We start from the raw sequence: 10,076 nt of genomic DNA on the forward strand, positions 1-10,076 counted from the left end.
GATTCTGTGCTTTGTGCTCTACACTGTAGGATAGACATGCTCTATCATCTGCCTCCTCATCTGTAGATAGACCAAACGGGGGGGAGGTGTTAATCTTTTTTGTTTGTTTGGTTTTGTTTGAAGGTCATATCCAGCAATGCTCAGTGGTTACTCCTGGTCCCCCTGACAGTGCTCAAAGGACCATAGGTATGCTGGGGATTGAAGCTGGGTGGGCACTGTACAAGGCAAGTGTCGCACCCTCTGTACTATCTCTCCAGTCTGCTACATAAGATCTTTTAGCATAGAGTACTCATATTATACCATTCTGGATCACTGGGTGCATATTAACCCTATAATCTAAAAGAAAATTCAGGTGAAGAAACTTGTGTGAAGCCAGATGGAAACAGAATCCCAAGTCCATGAGCTTGTAAGACTGACGTTTTTGTTTCCCAGCCTGGGTCTGCATCTGACACTGACAATCTGAGAATCACAGGGTCATGTCTGGCCTAAAGCATCCTTCCCAGCTTCAATATGTCACACCCTGGGTGTGTGCAGGATGACCTGGTTTGCAGGGGATTCAGGGGTTGGCAGCTGAGGGGTGGATTTTTGCAAAGGCAGCAAAGCCCTGAGTCTTCACCTGTTCCTGCAGTTTGAGCTACAGCCTATATAGATGCCTTTTCTCCCTTCAAATTGACTTGGATTGCTAGGTACCCATTACAACAACTGGCTGTGAACCATACCACCAGGTGATAGGGTTCTAAAAATGAATTAGGGCTGGTGGCTTCCTCAGGGATTAACTTCTATTACTCCCCACAGTGCACATTTATGCGGGCCCCTAAGCACACAACAGAGAGAACTTTGTAAGATGACAGCAGTGCTTTTTTATTTAGGCCTGCTTCCTCATTGTGAGGACTCAAAAGCATTGCAGAATTAAAAGAGAAAGTGAAAACACATCTCTCAGGGGAATGATACAAGGGATCTTATTTGAAAAGCAATGTCATTTCAAATATGAAAAGCATAGAAAATAATATGAGTCTCTGGCCCCTGATAAGATTAAAAATATTTTTCTCTTCCACATAAAAACAAGTGTATATTAATTTTTAACAATGTCATTGTTAAATTGTATTTAACAATTGGTACAGTGCTAAGAATTCAAGTAGTAGTTTTTAAAAAGAATTTTATACCAGGGACTATTTCAGGCTCAGGGGTGGTTCCTGGGTATTACTCAAGACCATGGATTCAAAGGCTGATCTTAAAGCTCCAGCTTATACTCTAGGCTTTTTGAGCTAACTCCTCAGACCCCTCTTTTAACATTACTTAAGGGGTCAAAGTGGGTAATGCTCTTGCCTTGCATGCAGCAGATCCAGCACCCTATATAATAATACTCCAAATTTGGCCAGAAGTGATTCCTGAACACAGAGCTAGGAATACACCCTGAGTACTGTTGGGTGTGCCCCAAAACTAACAAAAACACACCATAAAACAAAAACACCATTTTGACTATAATTGTCTACCCTCTTGCCCACTAATTATTTAACCAAAGTTACAAATATCTTAATGAGTGTTTCCCCATCTCTACCCTAGCATATGATCAAGGCAGTGACCATTTCAAACTAAGTGATGAGATATAGGTAGAAAACTTTGACCATTCATACCTGTTGGCCATGAATTATTGAATTGACTTATTTAAGAGATATTTATTAAGTGTTTACCATATGGTCATTCTTCTTGGATGATTTCTCTTTAATAATAGATGATATTTGCAAAATGACCTGAGGAACCTGGTTGTGCCCTGGTCTTCCAGGAGCTTCCATTGAGAAGCTAATAAAAGATTTAATAAAGCAGGAAAGAAAGAAAATTAACAAGAAGGCAGGACTTGTGCTCTTGTTGAGAACACAGAAACCAGATTGAATATAGGGATGATGACTTCTCCAGGGTCATTTGGGAAGGAAACTCAAAAGGCCCCTTGTCATGCCTAATTGCTTGGAATGCAGACTACTGTTAAAATGAGCAAAAAAGTCCTTGGATGCTAGGAAGCTGGGGACATGGGGATGGTGGAGTGGAAATTGGAGAGGGATAGGAGAGAGAGCAAAGGTTAGTTGGATCTGGGCACTCCTTCTACCTGCCCCTATACACCCAGCTTCCTGCTTTTATTCTTCCCCTACTGAACTAGTTTGTTATTGCTGGAATAGGTGTTGTTTGGAGCTTCTAGGCTGCTCCCAGGAGAGCTGACCTAGTACTCCCAAGGTGATCAGCAACAGCAGTTCTTTTTATGGGTGTGTTCTCTGGAGTGACCAGGGCTGAACCAGTGACCAGTTAGTCAGGTGCCTCTTGCCTCATTACAAGCTGCTGCCTGACAGTCACCTAGAAAGAAGGTGTCCTTTATTCCATCCTGGAATCTTTATTCTATTCTGGAATTTTACTCTCATGGCCTGCCCCACCTCCTTCTCCAGGGCCAAGACACCATCCACCTAAGTGAGACAAGGAATCAACCAGATGAAAGGATGTGGTCTCACACTAGTTCTTTGTAATTTAGCTGACATTCTCCAGGAGATCTCAAGATGTGGATTTCACACCTGTTAGTACAGGCAGAATCCAAAGTGGCCAACCTTCACCCCTATCAGAGAGGGGCTTATAAGAAGCTAAAAGGGGATGGAACACTGGTTCTTAGATAAACCTCTTCCCATTTCTCAAAAAATATCATAAAATATAATTTTAAAATATCTTGCATTTATTTTTTATACACAACCAAAGATGATTGGGAAAGACTAACTCAGCCCCCATTTGGCCTCCCTATTACCCAAAGTCCATTTCAACAAAGCTTCATTCCTGTGCTCTGTTGTCTTTTTTAAATTTATTTTAGGGTGTAAAGATTCTCTTGTTGCTCTGGAATAATAAAACTGGGTAATGATGGCAAATTCTTTCATTCATTCACTTCCCCAGTAGGCTATTATGATGGACCACACACAGGGCTGAGTTCTGGAAAATATGATTAAGACAAAAATTCCTCTGAAGTTATAAGTTTGCTAGAACATGGAGCAGCTCAATAAAAAATTATCACATAGAGGCCAGAGAGATATTAAAGCAGGTAAAGTGCTTGCCTTATACATAGCAGACTTTGAGCATGATCAGGAATAATTCCAGAGTAAAAACCCAGGAGTAAACCCTAAACTCAGCTGTCTGTGGCCTAACCACCCCTACCTCAGTCATCCCAAAAGACCATGATTTCTATTCCAACCTTTAATTTCTATGACACTTTGGTCATGCTAGAGATAAAAAACAGAAGTTTTTGTCAAGGTTTGAAGGCATGGTGTGAGAAGTCCTGGTACTGTTACTAACTGTTCACTAAAAATCACAGATATGACACTGAATGGGATGAATTTTACTGTTAAGGTATTGTCACTTTATATTTTTCTAAAGATGTTAAGTTGCCATTAAATAAAGCAAGCAGTGTGATAGCTTGAGGTATGAAAAGACCTGAAGGAAGAAGTAACTGTTTCTTATGGAAGAGTCAGGTACAGGACTGAGAGAAGTCTGGACAGAGAAGGCAGTGACTGATTTGTGTTTTCCGAAGCTGTTACCAACTAGCCAGAGAACAGGAGAGAGAACATATTTTGGGTAGAGGAGCCTCACATGTATGAAGCTGAACAGTATTGCACCCTGAATTTTGGTCATTTGCTGCCACTGTCTTTGGTACAAGTCTCAACAGGGACTGTTAGATGTGATGTGAAAGGTGGGGTATTTTGCCTTCCAACATTTTAATTGTGTGAAAACATCTCACATTTTACTCTTTAGATCATATTTTGTGTCTAATCTGGTTCATTTTATTGTTTTTCAACTTTCACAGTTTTTCTTTTAATTCAGATTTTCCTTCTATTATTCCATTACCATTTAGTTGTCCAAGTAATATTTTTTCCAATGAAAATAAACTTTTTAACATCATCCTGTATTTATTTATTTTTAAATATCTTTATTTAAGCACTGTGATTACAAACATATTTATGGTTAGGTTTTAGGTGTCATGAACAGTACTCATAATGTTGTATGTCACCACCACCATTTCCCAAATCCTATCACTCCAAACAGAAACTCCCTATTCAACAGTAACTCTTCATTCTTCCCTCTCATCCTACTGGGCGAACCTTACATATACTTTCTGTTGCTCTGAATTTGCCTCTTCTGTATATTTCATGTAAGTAGAAGAAATGTCCTGGAATGCAAGGCCTGTTTCTGATTTGTTTTCAGTAAGGATTTAGGATTAAGGCTGGGTAACATCTTTTGTTTGAGGTGGGAGTAAGAAGGCTGCTGCTTCTGAACTGGCAAAACTGTGCCAGTCTGGAGCTCTTTTCCCACAAATGGAGCTCCCATCTTCCAGACAGGGAATTCCCTGAACACCTACAAATTTCTCCATTTCTGTCTGCCTTCCCTGTGCTGCATCCCTCCCTGCCACCCCAACACAAGCATCTATTGCACTGTCTACCCACTCTCTCTAAAACTACAAAAGGAAAAATTTGAGAAAGACTCAAGAAATTAAGTGACCAAGAATTGCAAATGAGGCAGCTCAAGAAGCTGAGTTTGGAGTTAATTAGCCCTTGAACTGTCAAGCCCGATTGCTTTTTGTAAGTTCTGACATTTCGAAGAAGAATAATTAAGGACTTGCTTGTCACATTTCACAAAGGCCAAACCACTATAAGAATAAGTCCTACCTATATCTCCCTCCCACTACCACCACATACACAATGTCCAGAAACACAGAGAGGAGAATTATACTCAGAGCTAATTGCAAGTCCTTGGGTAGAAGTGTCATGTTTTTAAAGAACTTTTCAGATTTATTCCCCCAAAACATAATTATCCTCATTTAAGGAGTAGATGGGGTGGCACTTTAAAAAATATTTGAATTTACTGGAGAGTAAAAACTAACATTTACTAAGAGCTTCCTATATACCAGACACTATCCTATGTGCTATAAGAGCCCTTGAGAGATAAATTTAGTAGTTATATAATGCCAACAACATAATCTTTAATAGATGGAGAGCACAACAAGCACAAGGTTTTCAGAGTTCAGGAGTCAAAATCAAACTCAGGCATTGTAGCTCCAAAACTGGCATTCTCAATAATGGCACCTACTTCCCTTTTCTCAAAGCCATCTTGATGTATGCTGCTATGGGACCAGTCAGCTCTCATAGTATTTATCGTTAATATGGTCAGAGGCTTTTATTAACATAACTCTGGGTTCCTTATCCTCAAAATGCAATTTTTTTCCTAGTAGGAAATAGATTGCTCTAATATATATTCAACTCATCTTGTACTCAAGTGACTACTTCAGTTATCTACCACAATTTTTATTCATTAGATATTAATTAAGCATCTATTTTGTTCAAGGCTCTGTATAAAGTCAGGTGAGAGAAACTGAGATTACTTAGAAAGAGAATCTGTGCAGGAGGCATTTACAGTCTTAATGAGGATATTTTCTGATACATGAATAAAAAATAGCATAAAGTAAAAAGAGTTAAATACAAGAAAAATATTTCTATGGCTCTTTAAAAAATGAATGGTATCTGGGGTACCTTGTCATGTGATAATGCAAGTTGTAAAAACTTTTGTGGAGGGTGGGCGGTGGCGCTAGAGGTAAGGTGCCTGCCTTGCCAGTGCTAGTCTAGGACGGACCGCAGTTTGATCCCCCGGTATCCCATATGGTCCCCCAAGCCAGGAGCGACTTCTGAGCACATAGCCAGGAGTAACCCCTGAGCGTCACCGGGTGTGGCCCAAAAACCAAAAAACAAACAAACAAACAAAAAAAAAACTTTTGTGGAGTATAGAGTGTAGAAAAAAAGAAAGGAGAATAATCAGAGAGGATGTTATGAAAAAAAGTAATGAGACAGACAATAGAGAACTAAATAAAATAAATGGGCATAATATCTATAATATTTTAAAATATTCAAAGAGGAAATGCAGATGGCCAATAGGCATTATGAAAAAATGCTCATTGGAAACTACACCTGTCCATTGGGGCCCGACTGTGAAAAATTGTGAGTGCTGCCTGTGTGTGTTTGCCTACTTACTGTCCTGCTATGTGAAACTCTTGGGAGTGGGCCGAAAAGAGGCTCCAGAAAACTCACTCTCCCAGAGGCCAATTCAAGGGCGGAAACGCCAAGGAACTGCTCCGTAAAGTGAAAACCGGCTATAAGCAGTACTTTGCAGAAGCCAGGTCCCCTGTTTGTGACGTCAGGCTGGGAAAATCCACAAAACTACGCCTGCCCAGTGGGGCCCAACTGTGAAAAATTGTGAGTGCTGCCTGTGTGTGTCTATCTATTGTCCTGCTGCGTGAACCTCTTGGGAGTGGGCTGAAAAGAGGCTCCAGCAGAGCACAGCTGCTCCGCTTCGCTACGTGGCCCTGCACTCTTTCTAGAGAAAAGAACACCATTGCAACAAGAAGAAAAAATCCCACTAAGAACTGTGCTGGATCACTGAAGCCCAGCATTTCTCTCTGGACTGTCTTCTCTGCTGCGTGCTTGGGCCTAAAATTTGATCCTGTGTGAGGCTTCATCCATGGAGGACTCCCCTCCCTTGGAGGCAAGTGGACCCATCCAGAAAGGGCGGAGCCAGAGGAGTGTGGCTACCTGCATCATTTAGCCAATGAATACCACCACAACACGTAGAAAAACCCACAATACAAGTTTGACAATGAGGAAACAATGCAGGCCAGCATCAGACAAAGAGAATGAAGATGACAATTCTGATGACCAGATAATGACCAACCAACTAGTCAACCTCTCAGATAAGGACTTTAGACTAGCAATATGGAAGATGCTCAATGAACTCAAAGAAACCATGGATCGGGTTGAACAGAACACTAATAAGAACCAAGAAAATAAGAAGACAGAAATAACAAAAATCCAAACTGAAATAACATGTCAAGTAACAGGCATGAAAAACTCAGTAAACGAAGTGAATGACAAAATGGATAAGCTCTGGGACAGGGTATCAGAAGCTGAGAGTAGACTTGGTGCTGTGGAAGATGAGATAAATAACAATTCCATACAGTGGGAGAGATTGGAAAAAAACTTAAAGCAAATGAACAGACAATGGAAAAATTAGTCAAAGAATGGGAACAGATGAAAATAGAAGTCTATGATAAGCTCAACAAAAATAACTTAAGAATCATCGGAGTCACAGAGACCCAGGAAGAAAATTTCCAGGAAGAATCAACAGTCAAGAACATCATTAAAGAGAAACTTCCAGAGCTAAAGAATATATGTGATCAAATCCTGCATGCTCGAAGAGTATCAACCAAAAGAGACCCAAGAAAAAATACCCCAAGACACATCCTAGTCACAATGATGAATCCCACAGATAGAGACAGAATTCTGAAAACAGCAAGATCAAAAAGGGAAATTACATTCAAGGGATCATCCTTGAGATTTACAGCAGAAGTGTCACCAGAAACACTAAAGGCCAGACAGCAGTGGTGGGATATTGTGACAAGACTGAATGAAATGAATGCTTCACCTAGAATACTGTACCCAGCAAAACTCACTTTCCAGTTTGACAGAAGAATACATGGTTTCCCAGACAAAAAAACAGCTCAGAAATTTTACAGACTCAAAACCAGTCTTAAGAGAAAAACTGAAAGACCTAATTTAAGACAAGACTAACCAAAAGACACAATAAATTTCGATATAAAGATGGCATTAAATCCCAGGACAATTCTTTCTCTCAACGTCAATGGACTAAATGCACTAGTTAAGAGACACAGAGTGGCTAAATGGATCAAAAAACTCAATCCAACCTTCTGCTGCCTACAAGAAACGCACCTGAATAGTCAGAACAAACATAAACTCAAAATAAAAGGCTGGAGAAAAATTATCCAAGCAAACAACACCCAAAAAAAGCTGGAGTGGCCATACTAATATCAGATAATGCAAACTTTATACTCAGGGAGGTTGTAAGGGGAAAAGATGGACATTTTATATTAATCAAGGGGTATGTAGAGCAGGAAGAAATAACTCTCCTAAACATTTATGCACCGAATGAGGGGCCAGCAAAATATTTAATACAATTGTTGTCAAATCTGAAAAATAATATCAATAACAATACAATAATTACGGGAGACCTCAACACGGTTTTGTCAACACTGGATAGGTCAACCAGACTGAAACCCAACAAGACTATAGTAGATCTGAAAAGAGAAATGGAAGAAAGGGGCCTAGTGGATATATATAGGACACTCCATCCCCAGAAATCTGGATACACATTCTTCTCCAATGTACATGGGACATTCTCCAGGATAGACTACATGCTGGCACATAAAACATACCTCCATAATATCAAGAGGATAGAAATTTTGCAGACTACCTTTGCTGACCACAAGGCTCTGAAATTATGTGTGAATTCCAAAGGGACACAGAAGAAAAACTTTAACACCTGGAAGTTAAGCAGCCTCATATTCAATAACCAGTGGATCCGAGATGAAATCAAGGAGGAAATCAAAAGGTTCCTGGAAACAAATGACAATAAATACTCAAACTATCAGAACTTATGGGACACAGCAGAAGCAGTACTGAGAGGAAAATTTATAGCTTTGCAAGCACACATCAGGAAGGAAGAAGGAGCTTACCTGAGTAGCTTAATGACACAGCTAATAGAACTAGAAAGTGCTCAACAAAAGGGCCCAAAAATAGGGAGACAGAAGGAAATAACAAACCTGAGAGCAGAAATCAATGAAGTGGAAACCCAAAAAAACAATCCAAAAGATCAACGAAAGCAGAAGTTGGTTATTTGAAAAAATAAACAAGATTGATAGACCACTGGCAAACCTAACAAAGAAAGAGAGAGAGAGAGACTTGATAACTCGTATTAGGAATGAAAAAGGAGAGATCACTACTGATATGGCAGAGATTCAAAGGGTAATCAGAAACTACTTTGAGAAACTCTACGCCACTAAAAATGAGAACCTGGAAGAAATGGATACATTCTTGGACTCTTATTATCTTCGACGGTTGAAGGAAGAGGATGTAGCATATCTAAATACCCCCATCACTATTGATGACATTAAAACGGTAATCAGTGCTCGCTTCGGCAGCACATATACTAAAATTGGAACGATACAGAGAAGATTAGCATGGCCCCTGCGCAAGGATGACAAGCAAATTCGTGAAGCGTTCCATATTTAAAAAAAAAAAAAAACGGTAATCAAATGTGTGCTCCAAAACAAAAGCCCAGGCCCAGTTGGATTCACTAATGAATTCTTTCAAACTTTCCAAGAGGAATTAATACCAGATAGAGATGCTACGAAAAAAGAAAATTACAGACCAATATCGCTGATGAATACAGATGCAAAGATCCTCAACAAAATCCTGGCAAATAGGATTCAATGCCTTATTAACAAGATCATCCACTATGATCAAGTAGGTTTCATCCCAGGAATGCAAGGATGGTATAACATCCGTAAATCTATCAACATAATACACAACATCAACAACAAGAAAAATAAAAACCACATGATCATATCAATAGATGCAGAGAAAGCATTTGATAAGGTCCAACACCCATTCTTGATCAAAACTCTCAGCAAGATGGGAATGGAAGAAACCTTTTTCAATATAGTTAAGGCCATCTACCACAAGCCAGTGGCAAATATTATCCTCAATGGAGAAAAACTAAAAGCTTTCCCTCTAAATTCTGGCACAAGACAAGGCTGTCCTCTCTTATCACTCCTATTCAACATAGCACTGAAAGTACTCGCTATAGCGAAAAAAGATATCAAGGGAATCCAGATAGGAAAGGAAGAAGTCAAGCTCTCACTGTTTGCAGATGACATGATACTCTACTTAGAAAACCCTAAAGACTCTACCAAAAAGCTTCTAGAAACAATAGACTCATATAGCAAGGTGGAAGGCTACAATATTAACACAGAAAAATCAATGGCCTTTCTATACACCAATAGTAATAAGGAAGAAATGTACATTAAGAAAACAACCCCATTCACAATAGTGCCACACAAACTCAAATATCTTGGAATCAACTTGACTAAAAATGTGAAGGACCTATACAAAGAAAACTATAAAACTCTGCTCCAAGAAATAAGAGAGTACACG

At 39.5% G+C, this 10,076-nt stretch overlaps 1 non-coding gene across 1 annotated transcript; it reads left to right on the forward strand.

Annotated features, from left to right (window-relative positions):
* The first annotated feature begins 9,045 nt into the window (after nucleotides 1-9,045).
* LOC126016911 (U6 spliceosomal RNA) lies at nucleotides 9,046-9,152 on the forward strand. Its single transcript, XR_007498596.1, has one exon. It is a non-coding gene; the product is annotated as a U6 spliceosomal RNA (small nuclear RNA).
* Nucleotides 9,153-10,076: the final 924 nt, after the last annotated feature.

Source organism: Suncus etruscus, chromosome 8 (assembly GCF_024139225.1).
Source record: "Suncus etruscus isolate mSunEtr1 chromosome 8, mSunEtr1.pri.cur, whole genome shotgun sequence".
NCBI classification, from domain to species: Eukaryota; Metazoa; Chordata; class Mammalia; order Eulipotyphla; family Soricidae; genus Suncus; species Suncus etruscus.